The sequence below is a fragment of the Pongo abelii genome, chromosome 8 (assembly GCF_028885655.2).
Source record: "Pongo abelii isolate AG06213 chromosome 8, NHGRI_mPonAbe1-v2.0_pri, whole genome shotgun sequence".
Classification (NCBI taxonomy): domain Eukaryota; kingdom Metazoa; phylum Chordata; class Mammalia; order Primates; family Hominidae; genus Pongo; species Pongo abelii.
In genome coordinates this window covers 73,951,859-73,975,397 of record NC_071993.2, presented here as the reverse complement: position 1 = coordinate 73,975,397, position 23,539 = coordinate 73,951,859, and the positions used below count along the sequence as shown (strand labels likewise).

General features: G+C 42.7%; 1 protein-coding gene across 1 annotated transcript in view; it reads left to right on the top strand.

The window, feature by feature from the left end:
* The first annotated feature begins 18,301 nt into the window (after nucleotides 1–18,301).
* LOC100456998 (core histone macro-H2A.2) overlaps nucleotides 18,302–23,539 on the top strand; it is a 59,460-nt gene continuing 54,222 nt past the window's right edge. The window contains exon 1 of the mRNA XM_002820864.5: nucleotides 18,302–18,468. The gene's annotated coding sequence lies outside the window, so the exon portion shown is untranslated. The remainder of the gene's footprint in view (nucleotides 18,469–23,539) is intronic.

The following is a 23,539-nucleotide window of genomic DNA, read 5'->3' as shown; positions in this document are numbered from 1 at the left end:
GGTAATGGGATGTCACGTATTGTAAGTATATATAATGCAAGGTCTGTTTCATGGTAACAGAATTCAAAAATTAGGATTTTATCTAACCTTTGAGCAATATAAGAAAATTTTAGGCCTGGTGCAGTGGCTCACACCTGTAATCCCAGCACTTTGGGAGGCTGAGGCAGGAGGCTCTCTTGAAGCCAGGAGTTTGAGACTAGCCTGGGCAACAAAGCAAGACCCCATCTCTACAAATAAAGAAAGAAATGATAAATAAAAAAAATAAAATTGAAACTAGTTCCACAAGAGGCATTGGGGGCTATTAATTTAATTGAATCATTCATAGATACAACCATTTTAAGGGTATATCAGTGTGAGCTAAAGGTTATCTGGACACTCATTCTGTTTGGAAAACAGAAACATGTACACGTGAGAGTTACTCTAAGGGTTTATTCTAAAAATAAAAAATCTGATGGGTGAACATTTGCTTCCTTGGGTTATGTGTCATAATGTCCTCAACATAATTTTCCTGAAAAATGACTATATGGGTTACCAAAACAAACATATACATCACTGCAACACTTTGTAGTAACATATGCAGTGCTTTAAGCCAACTCAAAGATGTATAACGTAGAACTGGAATCATTTCCTAGACAGAGGACCACTAGCAATAACCCTTAATAGCCCAGCGTCTCCAGGGGCACATTTAAAGCAGGATTCCTAGAGGCTGCATTTCGGCAGCCACTGTGGAATGAAATAAACACTTTGGAGCAGAGCAGGAAGTCCCGCTGTTCAGCACTAGCTGGTTTCAAGCCAATGGTTCCTAATCTCAATGAGCAGCAGCTGTCATAGCCATTCTGCAGGGATGTCTTTTTGAAAGTTCTTAAAGATCTTAATTGTGACCTTCCCCTCTGGCTCTAAGTAAGGTTCTTCTTGCTCACCTGCCATATAATTGGGAGCACTCAATTTCATGATCAGCAACACAAAATGAAGTGGAGAATACTCTTATCAAATAAGCTGGAAGAAAGGGACAATCAGAGAGACAGGCAGCATGATGTACTAGAAAGAGAAGTGGGCCTCCTGACAAAACCTGACGCAAGGGACAGGCTGCTGCGACCTTGTACAGATAACTCATCCGTAAATCTACTTAACACGCCTCTTTGAAGAGTATTGTCTTAGTCCTTTTGGGCAGCTATAATAAAATGCACTCGTCCCTTGATATCCGTGGGGGACTGGTTCCAGAACCTCCTGTGGATACCAAAACTCAATGATGCTCAAGTCCCTGTTAAAAAATGGTGTAGTATTTGCATATAATCTAGGTACATCCTTTCATATAATTAAAATCATCTGTAGATTACTTATAAAACTTAAAACAATTTAAATGCTAGGTAAATGATCATCATACTGTGTTGTTTAAGGAATAATGACGAGAAAATTCTGTACATTTTTAGTACAGATGTAATAATTTTTCCAAATATTTTTGATCCATGGTTACTTGAATCCACAGATGCAGAATCCACAGATATGGGGGGATGACTGTACCTTAGACTAGGTAATTTATAAACAATAGAAATTTATTGTTCACAGTTCTGGAGGCTGAGACGCCTAAGATCAAGGTGCCAGCAACTTCAGCGTCTGGTGAGGGCTTGCTCATCAGAGATGGCACCTTCTTGCTGCATTCTCACATGGCAGAAGAGAAGACAAGCTTCCTCCAGCCTCTCAAAAGGACACTAATCCCATTCATGAGGTCTCCATCCTCAAGATCTAATCACCTCCTAAAGACCCCACCTCTTTTAGTACTATTGCATTGGAGGTGAGGTTTCAACATATGAATTCTGGGGGATACAAACATTCAGACACAGCAAGTGTCTTTTTATGAAAATAAGCATGTGTAAATAAGGCAATTGGGCTGTGTTAACTTCTCAACATAAAGCACACTTGCAAAAATTCTTAGTTGAATCACTTTGGAGTCTATTCAAGATAATTTCTCATATTAAGGCTTCAGCCTGCCATTCCAAAGATACCTTCCTGTGAACCTGCTCTCAGGCACTGAATGAACTGCTAGGCTGGCACACCAGCCACACCCCCACCTGGCCAACTTCCAGTCTCTGCCTCTAATCCTGCCTTCTCCCATCTCCACCTACTGAAATCCCATGCAGCCTTCCACATTCAGCTCGAAAGTCATCTTCTTTATGAAATTTTCTATCAAAGGGGCTGGGAGACAGAAAAGGGAGAGTGATGAGAGCCAGGGAGAGATTTGCTGCCACTTGATGGCTTTAGCTTTGCAAAGGCAGCAAGAAACACAGGCGCTTGAGTCTGAAAACCAACATTGTTGAGATTTCCCAACAGTGGCACAGGCACTAAAAAAGCAGTGGAAGCTCAGCCAGTGAGGTGTTAAAACACAGGCAGGGTGACCATCTGTCCAGGCTATCACAGACAGAATTTTCATGCTGGGTGGGGGTTACAAGGGATGACCCTACATCCCTTCCATGATTCTAAGTTGTGTCATGGCCATGGGTTCAAAACAGTAAGTTTCAAGTTAGAGGCAAATCTTATTGAAGGTTCAGTTTATGATTCTCTAATCTTACCTGCCCATTTTCTTGATAAATTTTTTATTTAAAAAGAAATACAGGCTGCAGCCTAGCTACTTGGGAGGCTGAGGTGGGAGGATTGCTTGAGCCCAGGAGTTCAAGGCTGCAGTGAGCCATGATTGCACCACTATACTCCATCATGGGGCAACAGAACAAGACTCTGTCTCTTAAAAAAAAAAAAGAGAAAGCAACATAGCAGCATAAGAGCAAAGGCTTTAAAGTCAGCCTGCACATGGATATGAATCCTTGTCTTAGACAAGTTACATAACCACTGCCGGTCTCACTTTCCTCACCTGTAAAGTGGGCTTAATAACAGAACATCATAAGGGGTTGATGTAAGCAGTACATGAGCTAATTACATAAAGCAGTTAGTGTAGTATATAGCATATAGCAAGCATGCAATAACAGTTCATTACTAACATCACTACCATTATTAAAGTGCTTTGCAGGTCCTGACACATGGTAAATGTATAATAAATAACAGCTATCAATATTTTTAAGTTTATTTTTCTTTTTTTTATAGAGATGGGGTTTCCCTATGTTGCCCAGGCTTATCTCGAACTCCTGAGTTCAAGTGATCTGTTCACCTCAGCTTCCCAAAGCCCTGGGATTACAGGCATGAGCCACTGCCCCCAGCCCATCAATAATATTATAATACATGTAAGTTTATATATTAAATACCATTCATTTTAAGTAAAATAAATAATCATTCATTTTAAAGATTAATTTTAGATTCATTGTAAATAAATGAATTTGTAAAGCAAATATTTAAAGACATCATTACAAAAGTAGAATTTGGTATACAGCCCCCCTCTGGTTAAGCGATAATAGTGGTTAGCTCTGATGATAAAACTCAGAGATTCCATTAATTGCCCAAGGTCACGCAGTGGAGAAACTAAAACTAGAACTGAGTCTTTAGTTTCTAAGTTCCTTCTTCCTTCCACGAACCATGCAAATAAAAATAAAATAAATTGGAAGTATGGTAGCATGCTAAGAGTTCATCTATTCATCCAGCTGAGAGATATGTTTCTTCCTCCACTGTTTAACATTTTTGAGGCTTTTATTTCCTTTATGTGAAAAAGACAAGAAATCTTTATTCTACATGTAATGAAGGATCTCCTCCAGTACAACTTGGCAGATTAAACACATGTAATGGATTAGTCAGGATGCAGATTCTACTGATAATGAATGAAATAAAATGGAGTTGTACTTCTCTTCCATATTATGAGAAGCATTAGAAGGCCTAGATGGCCAGGCACGGTGGTCCACACTTGTAATCCCAGCACTTTGGGAGGCCAAGGTGGGAGAATTGCTTGAGGCCAGGAGATCTAGGCCAGCCTCGACAACATAGCAATACCCTACCTCTTAAAAAAAAAAAAAAAGGCCAAGGCTAATAGGGTACCCTACAATGTTGGAAACTCATATCCTTCCCTTTTGGTGCTCAGCCTTTCCAGGATGCCACTCTCTTCTGCATGGTTGAGGCTAGCTCACCACTATAGCCATGTTCCTTCCAGGCAACAAGAAAAGACATGCCTCTTGCCTTTAAGAGCATGATTTAGGGCCAGGCGCAGTGGCTCATGCCTGTAATCACATCACTTTGGAAGGCCAAGGCAGGCAGATTGCTTGAATCCAGGAGACCAAGGTTGCAGTGAGCTGAGATCTCACCACTGCACTCCAGCCTTGGTGACAGAGTGAGACTCTGTCAAAAAAAAAAAAACACCTAATACAAACAGTATTTCACTGTAGCAAGCTAAAAAGATATGCTGCCAGGAATGAAGGAAAGAAAGATGTCAGCTGTTTGGGGTAGGGGATGAGGGTGGCTCCTCAAATTTCCAGGTCCTCACAGGAGGCATGCTCAAGGTGGTGAAGACCTTCTACTTGCCTACAGTAACATCCTGAAGGAAGCCTAAAGGGGCATTTGCAAAGTCTCTGCTGCTTCCAGTCTGGTCATCCTGAAACTTCAACATCATTACTATACATGATTGCAAAACCACCTTGCATAAGTTGCAGAATCTAACATCTAGGTCAAGGGTACCACTTCATACCATACCACAGCTCCATCTTGCTACACTGTTACCAGTTATACTGAAAATGACAGGCATCACACATGCATAGTTGTATGGCAGCATTGTAGCAATATTACTAGGCTTAGTTATCTCCAGCATTACATGGCCTGGGAGGTTGTGAACAGGATCTGCCAAAAAGCACAAAGATAGTTAAGCCAAAGTGGGTAAAAGGCAATTATTATTTTCAGGAAAAACAAATATTGGACAAGATAGGAAGTATAGTATACTATATGGCTCTGCTGTAATAACTATGTGATCACAATCATATTAATTTAACCAAAAACTATGATATAACTGCATCAAGGGGATAGGAAAAAAGGAAGTGGGAAGAAAAGAAAGAGTGTAAGAGAATTAATCCTCATTTCTCCGTAATAAATCACTAGGAATAGTGTCTTAAACTGATAAGTCAAGAAACAGTGTCACTTTCCTTTTTCTTTTCTCTTCTTTGTTTCTTCCCTTCCTTCCTTCCTTTATTTCCTTCTAGATGTATGTAGATAAATATCAGAAAAAACAGCTAAGAATTTACAGTGCTTACCTTTGGAGACGAGCAGTGGAACAGGAAAAAAGTAGAGCAGGAAAATGCTGTTTTTTGCTAAAAGCCATTTAGGATTATTTGATATTTAAAGCAAGAGGAAGAGGAGAAAACAAATGAGTATAGCATAAGTTGTGGTGAGTACTACAAAGCAAAGGTTGGCAAACGATGGCCCTGAGAACAAAGTTAGCCCACAGACTATTTTTGTGCAGTCCATAAGCTAAGAACGATTTTTACATTTTTAAATGTTTCAATAAAAATAAAACAAAGAGGCCAGGTGTGGTGGCTCCCACCTATAATCTGGGCACTTTGGGAGGCAGAGGCAGGCAGATTGCTTGAGCTCAGAAGTTCAAGGTCAGCCTGGGCAACATGGCAAAACCCTGTCTCTACAAACAATGCTAAAAAATTCACCAGGCATGGTGGTGCAAGCCTGTGGTCCCAGCTACTCGGGAGGTGGAGATGGGAGGATCACTTGAGCCCAGGAGGTTATATCTGCAGTGAGCCATGATCATGCCACTGAACTCTAGTCTGGGTGACAAAGCAAGACCCTGTCTCCAAAAACACTTAAAAATAAATAAAAAATAAAAAAATAAACAAAGAATATTTGATGACACATAAAAATTAGGTAATATTCACATTTTATTTTTAAAATTTTAATATATAAAATTCATTACTGTCCAACATTAATAGATGAACATTTATGACCAGTTTTGATTACAGCAAACACTAAATTTGACTTCCAATTAAGAGAAATATTATAACCCCTAAAACAGAACTCCATTATTCTCATTGGTAGGCCTGTACTACAAAAAAAATTGTACTCCCTTATTATTATTATTATATTTCGAATTTTATTAATAAAAATGGTGGAAATTTGTTATCTCTTGTAATGTAAGTACTTACATAATTTTGCCTCTTGCCTCACAGATCTAAAATATTCACAATCTGGCCCTTTACGTAAAAAGTCTGTCTATCTCTGCTGTAAAGGGAGGAAGGAAGTTTCTCAGAGCACATAACAAGGAACTAGGGCTCGGCTGGTAAGAATGGGAGCCTGGGAAGGTCAGGCATGATGGCTCATGCCTGTAATCCCAGCACTTTCGGAGGCCGAGGCGGGCAGATCACCTCATGTCAGGAGTTCGAGACCAGCCTGGCCAATATGGCAAAACCCCATCTCTACTAAAAATACAAAAATTAGCCAGGCATGGTGGTATGCACCTGTCGTCCCAGCTACTTGGGAGGCTGAGGCAAGAGAATCACTTGAACCCAGGAGGAAGTTGCAGTGAGCACCACTGCACTCCAGCCTGGACGACAGAGTGAGACTCTGTCTCAAAGAAAAAAAAAAAACACAGAAAGGGAGCCTAGGGAAAGGCAAGAAGATGAAATGATTAGCTACCTTAAGTAGCGGAAATCCCTTTGAGAACCTGCCGAAAAAAAGCATAAGATGGATCTTTTCAACAGAAATGCACATACATTCAACATTTCAGACCCTTAGTATCTTCCAAGAGCCCTAACACATCTCAGTGGACCTTTAAGTGTCCAAGAGCCCTAGTAAGGGGGGGGAGGGAAGGAAGGAAGGAAGGAAGGAAGGAAGGAAGGAAGGAAGGAAGGAAGGAAGGAAGGAAGGAAGGAAGGAAGGAAGGAAGGAAGGAAGGAAGGAAGGAAGGAAGGAAGGAAGGAAGGAAGGAAGGAAGGAGATGGAGGCATAAACCTATGTGATAGGAAAGAATAACTGAGCTTCCTTTGTTGTGGGAAGTCAGGGACCCCAAACAGAGGGACCGGCTGAAGCCATGGCAGAAGAACGTGGATTGTGAAGATTTTATGGACATTTATTAGTTCCCCAAATTAATACTTTTGTAATTTCTTATGCCTGTCTTTACTGCAATCTCTAAACATAAATTGTAAAGATTTCATGGACACTTATCACTTCTCCAATCAATACCCTTGTGATTTCCTATGCCTGTCTTGTCTTTAATCTCTTAATCCTGTCAGCCGAGGAGGATGTATATCGCCTCGGGACACTGTAATAATTGCATTAACTGCACAAATTGTACAGCATGTGTGTTTAAACAATATGAAATCTGGGCGCTTTGAAAAAAGAAAAGGATAACAGCAATTGTTCAGGGAATAAGACAGATAACCTTAAACTCTGACCGCCAGTAAGCCAGGCAGAACAGAGCCATATTTCTCTTCTTTCAAAAGCAAATGGGAGAAATATCGCTGAATTGTTTTTCTCAGCATGGAACATCCCTGAGAAAGAGAATGCTCACCTGGGGGTGGGTCTCTAAACTTCCCCCCCCCCAGGGGTGTGGTCGTCTCTTATGGTTGAGGCTGCAGGGGCGAAATAGACTCCAGTCTCCCATAGTGCTCCCAGGCTTATTAGGAAGAGGAAATTCCCACCTAATAAATTTTGGTCAGGCCGGTTGATCTCAAAACCCTGTCTCCTGATAAGATGTTATCAATGACAATGGTGACCGAAACTTCATTTGCAACTTTAATTTCACCTCCGTCCTGTGGTCCTGTGATCTCGCCCTGCCTCCACTTGCCTTGTGATATTCTATTACCCTGTTAAGTACTTGATGTCTGTCACCCACACCTATTCGCACACTCCCTCCCCTTTTGAAAATCTGTAATAAAAACTTGCTGGTATTTGTGGCTTGTGGGGCATCACGGATCCTACCAACGTGTGATGTTTCCCCCGGACACCCAGCTTTAAAATTTCTCTCTTTTGTACTCTGTCCCTTTATTTCTCAAGCCGGCTGACACTTAGGAAAAATAGAAAAGAACCTACGTGATTATTGGGGCAGGTCCCCCAATATCCTTTGATGTGCACTCTCTCCCCCCATCTGAGTATCTCTTCCCCAACCCAAATAAAACCAAAAGACCAATTCGGTAAGGTGGGCAGTGGTGTGTAGAGGCCCAGGAGCAGAGATAGAAATTCCTGTATAAAAGGTAGGAACAGGGTGCAGGTAGAGAAGTTACTGAGACCCATACCTGCAACAAATATGGAGAAGGCCACAGCTGAGTGGCTGCAGGAAGCCATGGGCTGCCTCCCATCCCCATTATTTCTGAAACCCATGCTCCCAGGGTGCCTTTGCCACATCAGTCTCCTATCCATGCAGCCCCCAGGACAGTGTATGCCCTGGCCCACTACTCTCAGATCCCCCCAAGGGCTGAGCTGAGGCCCAGACCCCAGATGGAAATGTTGGCAGCCCAAACTAGAGAGCAGCACTCCAGATGCAGGCGACCCTGCCTGTGGACCCCATGTTTCAGAGGTCCCAGGTAGACATGACTTTGGATGTGATCCCAGCCAGGATCCATCACATCATTTCTGATGCTTTTTGCAGCAGGGAGCCTGGGGGCCCACAGGCTTAGTCCAACTGTCCTGAGACTTGTCCATATAATGGGCATCCTGGACAGTGCCACTTCATCTCTGGCACCACTGCTAGGAGGCATTTTTGGGAAATAAAGCAGAATGGCATCTGGGCATCCACAAGGATGTATCAGGAAGAAAGGAAGGGTCCTCTTATCTTCAGAGCTATAAGCCTGAGACCTAAAACATATTTCAGTATCAGCTGTGTCCCTGGGTTGCCCCTCATATGAGCTTCGATTTATGCCATGGGTGGGGGGGAATTGGCAGGATTTCTAGATCTGGACATGGAGATTTTTCACTTTGCAGCCCCGGCAGGAGATCCCACAACCATACCTTCACCAAAGTCTCACTCTGAGCCTCTGCATCCACTCTTCTGCCTGAGACCTCACAGACAAGAAGTAAATATGCTGTCTTAAAAATCTGTCTCTTGAGGGATTCAAATCTAAGACTCCCCCAAAATCCCCCAGAGAAGAAAAATAAGACCTCTGTCCACAGGGAGAAACATGGGAGAAAAATATGCACTTAGAAGAACATAGAAGAAACTGTGAACTTTGGTCACCTTAAAAAGGACAACTCGTTGCCTGGGAGACTGATATAGTTTGGATATTTGTCCCTGCCCAAATCTCATGTTGAACTCTAATCCCCAGTGCTAGAGGTGGGACCTGGTGAGAGGCGTTTGGGCCATTGGGGCAGGTCTTTCATGGCCTGGTGTTGTCTTCAAAACAGTGAGTGAGTTCTCACGAGTTCAGGTCGTTTACAAGTGTGTGGCACCTCCCCACCCTCTCTTGTTCCTGCTTTTGCCATGTGATGCATAAGCTCCTGCTTCACCTTCTGCCAGGAGTGAAAGCTCCCTGAGGCCTCCCCAGAAGCAAAGAGATGTGGGCTCCATGCTTGCACAGCCTGCAGAACCATGAGCCAGTTAAATTATTATTTTTTTTTTTAGTTTTTATATTTTACTTTAAGTTCTGGGATACATGTGCAGAACATGCAGGTTTGTTACATAGGTATACATGTGCCATGGTGGTTTGCTGCACCTGTCAACCTGTCATCTAGGTTTTAAGCCCAACGTGCATTAGGTATGTGTCCTAATGCGCTCCCTCCCCTCGCCCCCCATCCCCCAACGGGCCCTAGTGTGTGATGTTCCCCTCCCTGGGTTATCGTTGTTCAACTCCCACTTACGAGTGAGAACATGTGGTGTTTGGTTTTCTGTTCCTGTGTTAGTTTGCCGAGAATGATGGCTTCCAGCTTCATCCATGTCACTGCAAAGGACATGAACTCATTTTTTGATGGCTGCATAGTATTCCACGGTGTATATGTGCCACATTTTCTTTATCCAGTCTCTCACTGATGGATATTTGGATTGGTTCCAAGTCGTTGCTATTGTAAATAGTGCAGTCTCTTTTCTTTATAAATTACCCAGTCTCAGATATTTCTTAATAGCAATGCAAGAATGACCTAATACAGAGACATAAGAGAAAGGGTCCCTTGGACTGTCTACCTTTGTACCATGTTCAAGTATTACTTATGTTTTTAAATATTTGAAAAGCAAAAATAAATAAAAAGCAAATAAAGTAAGACATCTGAGGAAGAAACCTGGTTTAGCTGATCTTAAGAATGGTTCAGAAAACTTAAGAAAGATATTAACTTAAGATGTTTGGAGATAACTACTGACTCTTGTTAACCACTTTTCATGGACAATTTCAAGGGGATTTGTCTACCTATCACCAAGCCCTGAGTTATCAGGTAGACTGCAAGTTTCCAGAGAGAAGAAGGCATGGGTTTTTGTACCTCTCCTGTGACCTAGCCAAGCCTCTGGAAGAGAATATGTACTTGAGAAATATTAGGTCCCATTCAAAAATAAATATTCCAAAGTAAGTAAATATTTAATACAGTAAACTGATCTTTGACAAAGGTGCCAAGAACACACAATGGGGGAAGGACAGCCTCTTCAACAAATGGCATAGGAAAAACTGGATATCCACATGCAAAAGAATGAAATTGAGCTTCCATCTTACACTACTCACAAAAAATAACTTGAAATAGATTAAAGACTTCTATGTAAGACCTGAAACTGTAAACATGTAGAATAAAACCTAGGAGAAAGCTCCTTGACATTGGTCTAGGAAATGATTTTTTTTGGATATGACCTCAAAAGCAGAGGCAACAACAACAACAAAAATAAACAAATGGGATGGCATCAAACTAAAAATTTTCACAGCAAAGAAACAATCAACAAAATGAAAAGGTAACTTATGAAATGGGGAAAATATTTGCAAACCATACGTCCCATTAGGATTTAATATCCAAAATACATCAGGAACTCCTCATACAACTCAATAGCAAAAAAAAAAAAAAAAAAAAAAACCCTCATTTAAAACGGGGCAAATGACCTGAATAGACATTGTTCCAAAGGCAGATAAATGGCCAACAGGTACATGAAGGGTGCTTAGCATCATTAGTCTTCAAGGAAATGCAGATCAAAACCACAAGGAGATATCACCTCACCTCTGTTAGGTTAAGCTGTTATCAAAAAGACAAGATTAAAAGCATTGACAAGGATGTGGAGAAAAGGGACCATTGTAAGCTACTGGTGAAAATGAAATTTGATAGGGCCAGTATAGAAAACAGTATGCAGGTTCCTCAAAATATTGAAAATAGAACTATCTTATGATCCAGCAACCCATCCTCTGGGTATATATCCTAAGGAAATAAAAACAGTAGCTTCAGATATATCTGCATTCCTATGGTCATTGCACCATTATTCACTATAGCCAGGACATGGAAACAACTTAAATGTCCATTGATGAATTAATGGATAAAGAAACTGTGTGTGTGTGTGTGTGTGTGTGTGTGTGTGTGTGTATTGGTTGGTGCAAAAGTAATTGCAGTTTTTGCCATTATATACAGTCATTAAAAAGAAGGAAAGAAGGAAATCCTACCATTGGTGACGACATGGATGGACCTTGAGAGCATCATGCTAATAAGTGAAACAAGTCAGACAAGGAAGGAGAAATGTATAAGCTCACTTATACGTGGAATCTAAAGAAGTCAAACTCGGCCAGGTGCGGTGACTCACGTCTGTAATCCCAGCACTTTGGGAGGCTGAGGCGGGAGGATCACTTGAGGTCATGTGTTTGAAACCAGCCTAGCCAGCATGGTGAAACCCCATCTCTACTAAAAATACAAAAAAAATTAGCTGGGCATGGTGGTGCATGCCTATAGTCCCAGCTACCTGGGAGGCTGAGGCAGGAGAATGGCTTGAATCTGGGAGGCAGAGGTTGAAGTGAGCCGAGATCGCACCACTGCACTCCAGCCTGGGCGACAGAGAAAGACTCTGACTCGAAAAAAAAAAAAGTCTAACTCAAAGAAACAGAGTAGAATGGCGGTTGCCAGGGGCTGGGAACTGAGGGAAATGAAAAGATGTTGGCCAAAGAGTGCAAACTTTCAGTTATAAGGAACACATTCTGGGGATCTAATGTGCAACATGGTGACTAGAGTTAATTATACTGTATTGTTTACCTGAAGTTTGCTAAGAGAGTAGGTCTTAAATGTCCTCAGTGCACACACACAAAGGTAACTACGTAAGGTGACTGATGTGTTAACGATTGTGACAATAATTTCACAATATATATGTATATGAAAGCATCACATTGTATCCCTTAAATACATACAATTGTCCCTCAGTATCCATAGAGTATTGGTTCTAGAAACTTCTGCAGATACCAAATCCGAGGATGCTCAAGTCCCTTATATAAAATGGTCCATATTTGCATGTAACCTATGCCCATTATCTCTAGATTACTTATAATACCTAACACAATGCAAATTCTATGTAAATAGTTGTAATACTGTATTGTTTAGGGAATAATGATGAGGAAAAAAGTCCCTACAAGTTCAGCACAGATGCAACTATTACAGGCCTAACTACATTTTCAAACCGTGGTTGGTTGAATCCATGGATGCAAAACCCATAGAAATAAAGGGTCAACTGCAGCCATCCCATTACTGGGCATATACCCAAAGGGTTATAAATCATGCTGCTATAAAGACACATGCACACGTATGTTTATTGCAGCACTATTCACAATAGCAAAGACTTGGAACCAACCCAAATGTCCATCAATGATAGACTGGATTAAGAAAATGTGGCACATATACACCATGGAATACTATGCAGCCATAAAAAAGGATGAGTTCATGTCCTTCACAGGGACATGGATGAAGCTAGAAACCATCATTCTGAGCAAACTATCGCAAGGACAGAAAACCAAACACCGCATGTTCTCACTCATAGGTGAGAATTGAACAATGAGAACACTTGGACCCCGGGGGCGGGGGGGGACATCACACACTGGGGCCTGTCGTGGGATTGGAGGAGGGGGGAGGGATAGCATTAGGAGATATACCTAACGTAAATGACGAGTTAACAGGTGCAGCACACCAACATGGCACATGTATACATATGTAACAAACCTGCATGTTGTACACATGTACGCTAGAACTTAAAGTATCATAATAATAATAAAAAGAAATAAAGGGTCAACTGTACAATTTTTTCTGTCAATTATACCTCAGTAAAGCTGGGGGTGGGAGTCCAGGAATAAATAGATAAACAGATAAATAGTTTGAGTATCTCTTTTCTGGCAGGGGTCAGGGGCTGGGGAGAAGTGGAGATAGGGCAGAGAGCCTTCCCTTCTTTTCCATTTCGATTTCTCCTAGCCTAGAATCTTCTTTTCTTTTAGTATTAATAGAAAGTTCTCATTTTTAATGAGGGCCATCCATGGTGCCTAGAGATAAAGTAGCCATAGTCATTCAAGAGTGATTCGTCCCCTTGTCCTCCAGAAAACAATCAAAGGCTTGAGATCAACCCCATGGGCCTATATTTACCCAATCAGAACAGTGAGTTATCACAGAGCCACAGCTCTATGAATGCTTTACTTGGATTTTTTTTTCCAGAAGGAACATGTTTCTCATGCAGCAATCTTAATAAATGCAAGTGAGCTCCATTTCTTGGCTTTGAGGTAATGAAAAATTAATTACCATACTTTACAAGTAATAGTTTCCACTCACAGCACTCCTTTAGAAGTAAATATATCATAAATAGTTACTATTATACCAATGGTTGGTGGATTGGGCAGCCTGTCGTCCATAAATCTTTTTTCAACAGACATGTTATTTCTTCTGGGGGAACAAACAGATTTGTTTTAGATCAGAGAGTCAACTGACAGATGGCCTTTGTAAAAACACACCATTTGTATAAATAAATTATAGTTTCACTATGGTATTCTGCATTTGTGGATTTGGAAAATCAATGCCCCCATTCTCCAGACTGGGCCTAAACTGTAAAGAGCAATTTTGTTTAGGTGTGAGGTTCACATTGCACAGATCTGCCAACACAGATGCTAAAGTCCAGACTCTCTGGATGCTTGCTGCCACTTCTCATCACAATTGTCACAAAGAACTCTGCCTGGAGGTAACAGGATGATCTCCCAGAGAGCTCCGTAACCGATCAGAGCAAGTTACCAACTGGCACACTCCCCTTAGCTCTGGGCTCTGTTTCCATTAAACGTAATGATACCACGTGCCTTATTTTCCTAACCACAACTTTGCATAATTGGGACTGACAGTGTATTTGTCTTAAAAACCAGAAACACTTCATTTTCTTTTACAATATAGTTCATCAGTTAAATGCTAAACATTCGGTAGATTTCTTTAAAATCCAAACCAGCCCTAACTCTGAGCACACTGGAATCTCAGTCATTACTCATCTTACAAGGTATACACATGTAACATATGCATCAAATATTTCTCGATTCATACATAAATGTACATATCTAAATATGCATCTATACACACACATACCTACTCATGCAAATCCCCTTTCCCAGAACCAAAGGGTCAAGACTTAGTATCAAAAAAGACATAGTTTGTCACTGTTTTTAAGAACCAGGACTAGTAAAATGTTTCTTTTGTTAGGAGACCAAGACATTCATTTTAGCCAGAAATTCTAAGCACAGTCTTTGTTGGCCTAATGACTGCCTGCATGTCCTTTTTTTTAAGGATATTACTCCCCCTCCACACATGATTAAGATCCTAAAGTCATCAGTCGTGATCAAGGAAATAAAAGTTTAACACCAATCATGTTCACTATTCAAAATATAACAACAGGAAAGACTTTGTAAGTTTCCAGCTTAAAAAAAATTTTGTGTCAAATTGCCTAGTATTTTCCTAGCTATAAGGTACTTTTGGACGCTGTGTTTATTCTTTCACAGGGTGGGATACTGTTAGCCTGGTGCTTTGTCTGCATTCATAACGTCAAGCTCCCACATTGCTATTTAGAGTTATACCAGTTGGTGCCTTGATAAAATTAATACAGTGTCTAGAGTTCCTAACTTACATTCAAAGAAGTGCATAAACCAATGATTTCCATCTGTTTCTATGACACTCCCAAGGAATCTCAGGTTACTTCAAAGGAGATCAGAATTTCCCAAATAAAATTAATTTAGATCCACAAATCTTACACATATACTTACATATGCCAGATATAAATATATACCTACATGCACATAGTACTTCTGGAAGATGCAAATTCAGGAAATTACTAAGGTAATTGCATACTAAGATCCTAGGAGGGTGAAATGATCACAAATTATAATATGTATCGTAAACTAGATTAGAACTAATCATGAAAAATAAAAGTCCACTCAATTTACACAAAATCACAAATTTGTATCAACAAAAAGGGTTTGAGGGGTAAATCAGTGAAGCTACTTTTGAAGTAGATGATTTTGTGGATGAATTACTAGCAACCCAATAGGATACAAATCTGGTTGGATGACTGATTCATTTGATTCTTTTTTTTTCATCTCTAAATTATGCTACATGCCTCTCTCTAAATGGAGAAGTGCTTCATCCTGCATCTCAATAAAATTATTAAAGACATCTTTGCTGTAATGGAGTCAACTCACAATCAATACCTGTATTCATAATATTATGCACACATACAGGTCAAGGGTTAAGAAAATGTTTTCAGTGCAACTGTAATCAACCAACCCTCCTGTAATTAGGCTGTTTGCTGACTCCTTAGGGACATTTATTGGGAGGGGCCCAAGGGCCCCTCTTAGACTCAGATCATGTGACTGAGTGCAAAATTCCTTTGCTTAAAAAAAATGCACTTCTCCACCTTCAGATTAAGATAGTGATTAAGAGCATGGATCTGCCACTTCCTAACTCTATAACTGTGGGAAAGTTTCTCATCCACTCCCTGCCTCAGTCTGTAAAAAGGAGAAAATAGTGCTTGCCCCATACAAGTGTTGAAAGGATTAAATAAGTTAGGATAAAGTGCTTAGTACAGTGCACATAGTAAACATTCAATAAGTGTAAGCTCTTATCATTCTTTATTATTCAACTTGTCAGAGGTTCCCTGAGCTAGAGACCACTGCAGAACTCTAGATTACTTATCCACTTATGATCATGTTGACTTTTTAAAATGTATTTTAATTTTATATAATATTATATGATACTATCTCAGTGTTAAATTTTTATGTGTTAAATGTTCGGTATTAAACATACATAATTCAACCAGATCTGCATATTAAGTGGCATATTTGTCCCCTATACATCCTGAAAAGTTTGGAATTGGCGGAAACTGCATTGACTGGGTATCTGGACATGCACTGGAGGATCTCCCACTAACGTCCTACGAGGCCATGGCTGAGTCATTTCACCCATCCAAATACCAGATTTCTTCCTATAACAAAGGTTTGGACTAGGTGAACTCTAAGAACTCTTTTATCCTAAGAATCAGAGTATTTTGAAGCTGACCTCCTCCTTGATTTTCTGAGTTGTGACAGCATCATCTGTCTGAAGAAACCAACCAGTAAGAAATGGGAGAATCCTAACCAGTAAATTTACTAGATCCAGCCTCTCTCAGGATAGCACATAACAAAATGCTAGAATGAACTCTTCTACAAAATTCACATTAAAATGACCACATATGCCACTTTTATTGGGAAATTACAAGGAGAATGTGAATCTAATATCTACTGATGAATTATTCAACTATATTTCAGTCAGCCTGGCTGACTGGATGACAGAGTATGAGTATTTTTCAAGCACTCATAGAAAACTCCTGAACTCTCTTGAATGTTGGCCTGATGGTTATTTCTGGTGAAGAATGGACACCTGAATGTATAAGAAGAGAGACCCTTTCTTTAGGAATGGGAAAGGATATTATTATGGGATGCCCCAGGGGATCATTTGAAACCCTTTAAATATACATCTTGGGGAAGGAAGACTTTATCCTGACTGGATATCTGACCTGGAAAATACCTTCCAAGACAAAGAACAGTGAGGTCATACACAGAGGGCGTGAAAGGCTTAGGAAAAGAGTAAAGGAAGCCCCAAGAAACAGAGACTGTTGAGTCCAGGGGAGTTTGAGAAGCCATAGGAGACTGAAATAGAGGTTTATGCATATGTTGATGATATATGCGTGATTTGGAGGAAGTCAGAGAGAAAGATGGCTGATTTCTTAGCAAACACACTTTAAAATGCACATGTTCTAAACCTAACCCGCTATCTATAAACGCCAGCAATAGCCATGATTAACTAGTAGAGACGCAGAGGGTGGTAGGCATGAGTTCTTCCCACTCAGGCACTGGGAGGCTTTCAGTCACTCCAAAGTCCCCACTGCCTAAGTAGTTACAAGTTTGTAGTAGCAAATATACACAATATTACCAAATGTAACAGCTTTAAAAATCATGCATTTGGCCAAGTCTGGAGAATTCTGTTTGCATCGGTTTCTCTTTTTGGAAGAGATCAAAATGTTGCCTCTCACAGTCCTTTGACTGAAGGAGAAATCAGAGGAAACCTGGATGGTCCACAGCAAGTTAGCATTTCCCACTGAAATAAACACATTCTTTTGACTCCCCTCCAGCCGTGGAGCCCTGGCCAACATCCCACAATACAAAGCCGAGACTGGCTTCCAGTAGGAACACAGCAACTGCTAATCCCCATTATCACACCCGACAGTGTCCACCACACCCCCATAAAGATGCATTTTCTAGTAACTAATAAAAACTGGTCCTGAAGACAATAGCCTCGCGCTCATCTAAATACCCGTTGGGATATTGCAAATTAACACCTTGTAAAGCAACCCAATTAAAAATTATGCCCATACACACAGTCTCACCCACCAAAACATACATCTGCCTCTCCAAATATTATGCAACGCTGGATTCTAAATCGGTCTTAATTTCTAAAAAGCCTACAGGCACGGATATAAATTCTCAGTTCTTGCGGCTGTGGCCGCCCTATGCACTCTTCCCAGTGGTGGACACAAACGTTAATGTACTTGTTATTATTTAAGGACACAAAAATATAGAAGGTGGCATTTTTCGCTTTCCCCTTCGAAGACTCTCCCCAGAGCTGCCAGATGAACGCCCACGCCACCTTCTCCCACCAAAGGTGGATCCGGCTAACAGGAGACTGGATCGCGACCATAGCGCGTTTGTGCCCAGCTCTGGGAAAAGCCTCATCTTAGCGAGTGGCCCTCGGCTCGTCTCGCAGATCGGCCAAGTACGCCGAGGCCGCGCGGTTTCACCATTAATGCTCCTGAAGGACAATAGCTCATCAAGCCCCACCGAAAGCCCCAGACCCGTCGCGGAGCCTGGGCTGGCGGGGGATGAGGCTGAGCGACTCCTCCTAGAGGTGGTTATGTGGAGAAGGAGCAATCCCTTCTCCCTCCTCCTCCTCCCCCCGCTACTATCCGCGGCCCAGAGAACTGCCGCTTGCCGCCATTGACACGCACAGATAGAACCCAAAGAAAGGCAAAGAGTCCTGCCCGGCACCGGCGCCGCGTGGGCCGAACCTGCGCCCGGGGAGGGGAGCGCAGAGGGCACCGGGCGCCCGGAGCAGGCGGCGCAGCACCAGGTGAGCCCGCCATGGCGATGGCATTATTGTTTAGGGTGCTCCGGGGTCTGGAAACAAAACGCGCCGCCGGGGCAGTGCAGGGGCCGGAGAGAACCACCTCTGCCTCTCCCCGGAGCCCCTGAGGGCGCACCCTCGATAGCCGACCCACCCCCTGCAAAAACAAATTCTTAAATCCAGCTGCCCAACTTGCTTCCTTGGGCGATAAAGGGGGGGCTGCTAAAGAAGTGGTCAAATTCCTGCGGCCAGCGAGGGGCCGGGGGCGTCGAGGGTACTGAGGGGGGAAGGAGGAGGGATGCGAGGTTCAGCAGCGGGCCCCAGGCGAGGCTGGACCCGGAGGAAGCGGAGGTCTCCTGGGAATGCGGAGTTTCAGGCGCAGGAGCGGGAGGAGGGAGGCGCCCGGCCGCCGAGGGGCACGGGGCGATGGGTGGGGGGCTGCGCAGGGCCCGAGGGAGCCCGGGGAGGGCCGCTCGGGGGCCTCGGAAGGTGCCCGGGCAGGGCGCCGGCGGCTCCAGGCTGACAATGGAGGGGGCGCGGAGCAGCCGGGCGGAGGTTAGGGACCCGAGTCCGGGGGCGGGCCGCGCCGGGGAAGGTCAGGCCGGGGACGCCGGGCGCCGGGGCCAGGGCTGGGGGTTGCTGCGCGGACACCCAGGCGCCGCGGGCGGGCGTGCGCCCCGGGGCCGGCGCGGAAGAGGGCGCGGGGCCGGGCACTCCCCTTCGGTTCCCTTTCCGGGGCGCCCGGTGCCGACGCGCGCTGCGCTTTCACCGGGAAATGGCGGCCCCGCCGTGGCTCGCCTGGGTAGTCTGGCTCCCGCTTTGCGCGGGAAAAAAGAATAATCATAAAAATATCGAAAAAGGGAATAAAAGTAAACTGGCTGCGGCGCAGGAAAGGGCTCTGCCGGGCGCCGGACGCCGTGCGTATCGCTCGCGGGGCGCGGCGGTTGGGGACCAGCCCTGCCTCCCCCGGCTCCCAGCCTGCAGCCCCAGCCCGGCCAGCCCCCCGGATCGCCCGTGGGTGTCCTCCCCCGCCTTTCCTCGGGGGGGCGCCCTCAGTTCTTGCCCTCTTTGTTCCTTACAACAATGGCCAAAGGGGCATTGGTTCCCCAAGGGCCAAAGGAGCCTCCTCCAGGAGTGTCCCGTCGCGTGCAGTGGACCACCGTGCGCCTGACTGAGGCCTGGTCCCTGCCAGGGTTTTTTGGCAACGGCCCTGGATGAGTGAAGGGATGAAAGGCGCGAGAGGAAATGGGCTGAGAAACCAAAATGCGGGGCCCTGAGTGTTTGAGGGGACGCGATGGGAACCGTGGCTCCGCTGCCCTGATTTTAAGGGCAGTTCCACTATCACATCCACGCTGGAACTGAGGTGTCCGTCCAGCCTCTGTCCACCTCAGAGGAATTCAAAACAAGGGCCCAGTTCTAAGCCCCACAGACCCCAGGATCCGCTAGGGGCCATCAGTCCACCACGGCAAATGGTTTCCTCACTTTGCTCATTTGTGTTTGTTTTGAAATCCAATTGTCACCTCACTGGGCTGCACAGTTGCTACTGAAACGGTTCAATAGGTGAGAGAAAAAGAAAACATTATTAGGAGCGAGAACGTGTCTTCGTGTGTGTTGTTTTGAACCACAAACTAAGCTACACATAATTCTCAATCCATTTTAACACACTTCTTATTTTCAGACTAAATGTTCAGAGCTCCAAGATTTGGAAACATACTGGTGATTTTTAGAATTGTTTTAGCCTAAAATTACATATAAATAAATAGAGGCACTGCCCGGCGGAAAAGTTTATCTTAAGTCGCATAATTCACATCTTCATAACCCCTCTTTCCTGTAGCCAAATTTCCTTTTAAAACATGCCCAGTTCTCTTCTCTGGTTTTTCCTACCCTACCACAGTTACACCTCACCTGGATCCATTAATTGTCAGACTTTACACATTGTTAGTGGTTTCCTCTATATCAAAACTCCGTAAAAGAATTTACCTCGTTGAATCCGGAGTGTCCTGATGATTCTGACCCTACTCCCTCACCATTCCATCTTCTGTCTGGTTCCCAGGATTTTTAAGGCGCCTCTGGTCTGCCATTTCCCAGTGGGCGGGACACCCTGCTAGCTATTGTCTAAGACAACCACATCTGTTTTCACTGCCTCCTGCCAGCAGAACAGGAGGTGAGTCCTGTCTTAGGCAACTTTAAATGAAAGGTATCTGTAACTTGTTACCAGGGAGGGATGTGCAAAAATTCAGCCAACTTTCTTAAGAATGTTTTTCAACCTTAAGAAATAACCTCCAAGTTAGATGGAGTCTTGGTAAATGGAAAGTATATTGCACAGAGATTAACAAAGAACTTGTGGTTAGAGATCATTCAACAAACACTTATTGAGCACCAATTCTTTTGTTGTTTGTTTTGTTGTTGTTTTGAGATAGGGGGTCTCGCTATATTGCTCATACTGGTCTCGAAATCCTGGATTCAAGGGGTCCTCCCGTCTCAGCCTCCTGAGTATACACCAATTCTTAAACACCTCTAGATAGGGAAAGAAATGAAATAAAATATAAGGAAGTCATTGGGCCCTTCTCTCATAAAGCTTACAACCCCAAGCCTAGGAGATAAAATATACATGCAGGTAAAACAAGGTAAAAAGTGATTTTGGCAAGCTAGTGGGAAAACAGGTACTTTCATATACTGCTGACTGGTGTGTAAATTGATATAACCAATTGGAAGAGCAGTTTGGCACTATAAAATTAATAATGTGCACATTCTGTGACTCACCATTCCATTTCTCAGTATGTCACCCAAAGAAGCAGGCATCCATGAGCTCAGCATGTATAAGGATGTTCATTGCAATTTTGGTCATTCTGAAGTAGAAAACAGCCTAACAGCCATCAACAGGGAATGGCTAAATAAACTGTGGTGCATCTGTCTTCTGGAATATTAGGCAGCAGTTCAAAAGAATGAAGCAGATCTATATATACTGAGACAGAAAAAGATCACCAAGATATACTATTAATTAAAAAAGCAAATTGCAGAACAGTACATACTATATGGTACTATTGATATTAAAACAATATAAAGTTATACATCTCTATAAGTAAAAATGCATACAAAATAGACAGAAAAAGTATAGAAGATGCCCAGTAAGAGAGACAAGAACTAGAGGGATTGTCAAGAAGGGCTTTAGCCATATCATTATTGATACCCATCCATAACCTTGTTATAATATTTGAAGTTCTGTAATTTGTTTTTTTTGTTTGTTTTGTTTTGTTTTGTTTTGTTGAGATGGAGTCTCACTCTGTTGTCCAGGCTGGAGTGCATTGGCACAATCTCAGCTCACTGCAGCCTCCATCTCCTAGGCTCAAGTGGTCCTCCTGCCTCAGCCTCCCTAGTAGCTGGGACTACAAGCTTGTACCTCCCAAAGTGCTGGGATTACAGGCATGTGCCGCTGTGCCCAGCCAAGTTCTGTAGTTTGAATTAATGTATGTCTTTTTTGGGTAACTAAATACAAGTAATAATTTTAAAGTGATGGATAATACATAATGATAATATGTAATTAATACATAACGATATACACAAAAAATTTACTACAACAGTTTGTAAAGGGAGAAGAGAGTTTTGGACTTGAAGGGAGGGTGTTGGGCTAGGCTTCGTACAGAACGTGGCAGGATTTGGATGAAGAAGGGTAAGGGAGCGAGGCAGGTAGAAGGAAGCTGGATGCAGATGCTGTGTTCCAGCTAGTCCTCGTTCTTCAACGTGATTATGAGATTCCCTTGCAAGGCTGAGAGTCCTGGCCTGGCCTACCCTGCCAAGGTTCAGGTTGAAGGGTGAACTAAAAGAACCCTCACAATTTTTTTCATTGCCATTTAAGTCTGTGACTACCTTAAATTCTATATATAGAAGAAAGAGAAAAACGAACCAGTAGAGAAGTATATGAGTTCCAATATGGTATTGGAAGATCATGTTTTTAAAAGGAATGTAGTGAAATCTTGAAGATAGAATTTTTTTCCCCAATATACACTAGGATGTATATTGGGAATTAGGTTGGAGGGAAAGATAAGTGTTTGGGAGGATAATTCATTTCCCCCAAAAAATCACAAAAGAGACCTTTTGAAACAAAATATTTAAGGCTGGTTTCATTTATTCAAACACTAGTTGAAGGAATATTTATTGAATATCAACTGTGATCTAACACTATGCTAGGTGGGATCTGCATATAGCGTGTTGGAAGAACAGCCCAATTGCAGCAGTTGAGGTAAGGGGCTGGTTCTAGTTTGGTCTCACAGGCCATGGACAAGTCATGCAATGAGCATGTTCCCTTCCAAGCCATTCCTTTCATTGTAGCTACATTTGGGTGGGGGCGGGGGTGGGAGAATGCTAAATGATTGATCACTCAAGTCCCTTTCAGTCTTAGATTATGATTTTGTGAAATCCTGTGATTTCCAACATTGCAATGACTATGAATTCATGCAGATGGAATTTGGAGACTACAGGATTAGACCGAGGGGATCTGAAAGTGCCCAGCCTTGGGAAAAACAAAACTATTTGCTGTCATGAGGGTTCTCAGCAGATGATGTGGCTCTCAGGGTTTTCCTAGAGTTAAACTTTCATTATTACCCCTTAACACACATACAACCTCAAGTACCGTAATAATTGTAGCGGTTGGTTTTGAAATAGAGTGGACAAAGAGGCAGAAATATGCCCAAGAAAATGTCAGACTGCATTTCATGAAAATAGTTCTCTATAATGATTTCTTTTGTGGAAATAAATCACAGTAGTTAATGTTTATTAAATGTCTGCTACCTGCCAGGTACTGTTCAAGCACCTTACATGTATTAGCCCATTTAATTCTGACAGCAGCCCTATAAGTAGGTACTATTACTACACCCATCACAGGAAAACGAAATGGTGGGGGGATGGTGAAGAACATGCCCCAAAGTCACCACACAAGGGACTCCAGGCCAGGCAGCCTGACCCCAGAGCCCTACATCCTTATGCCCACGTGGTAAGAGCAAGGAGCTGCTAGCTTTCCAATGATTCTCAGATGATGCTCGGCTTAATGTTTGTGTAAGCAAATTTTTATTTTCAAAAC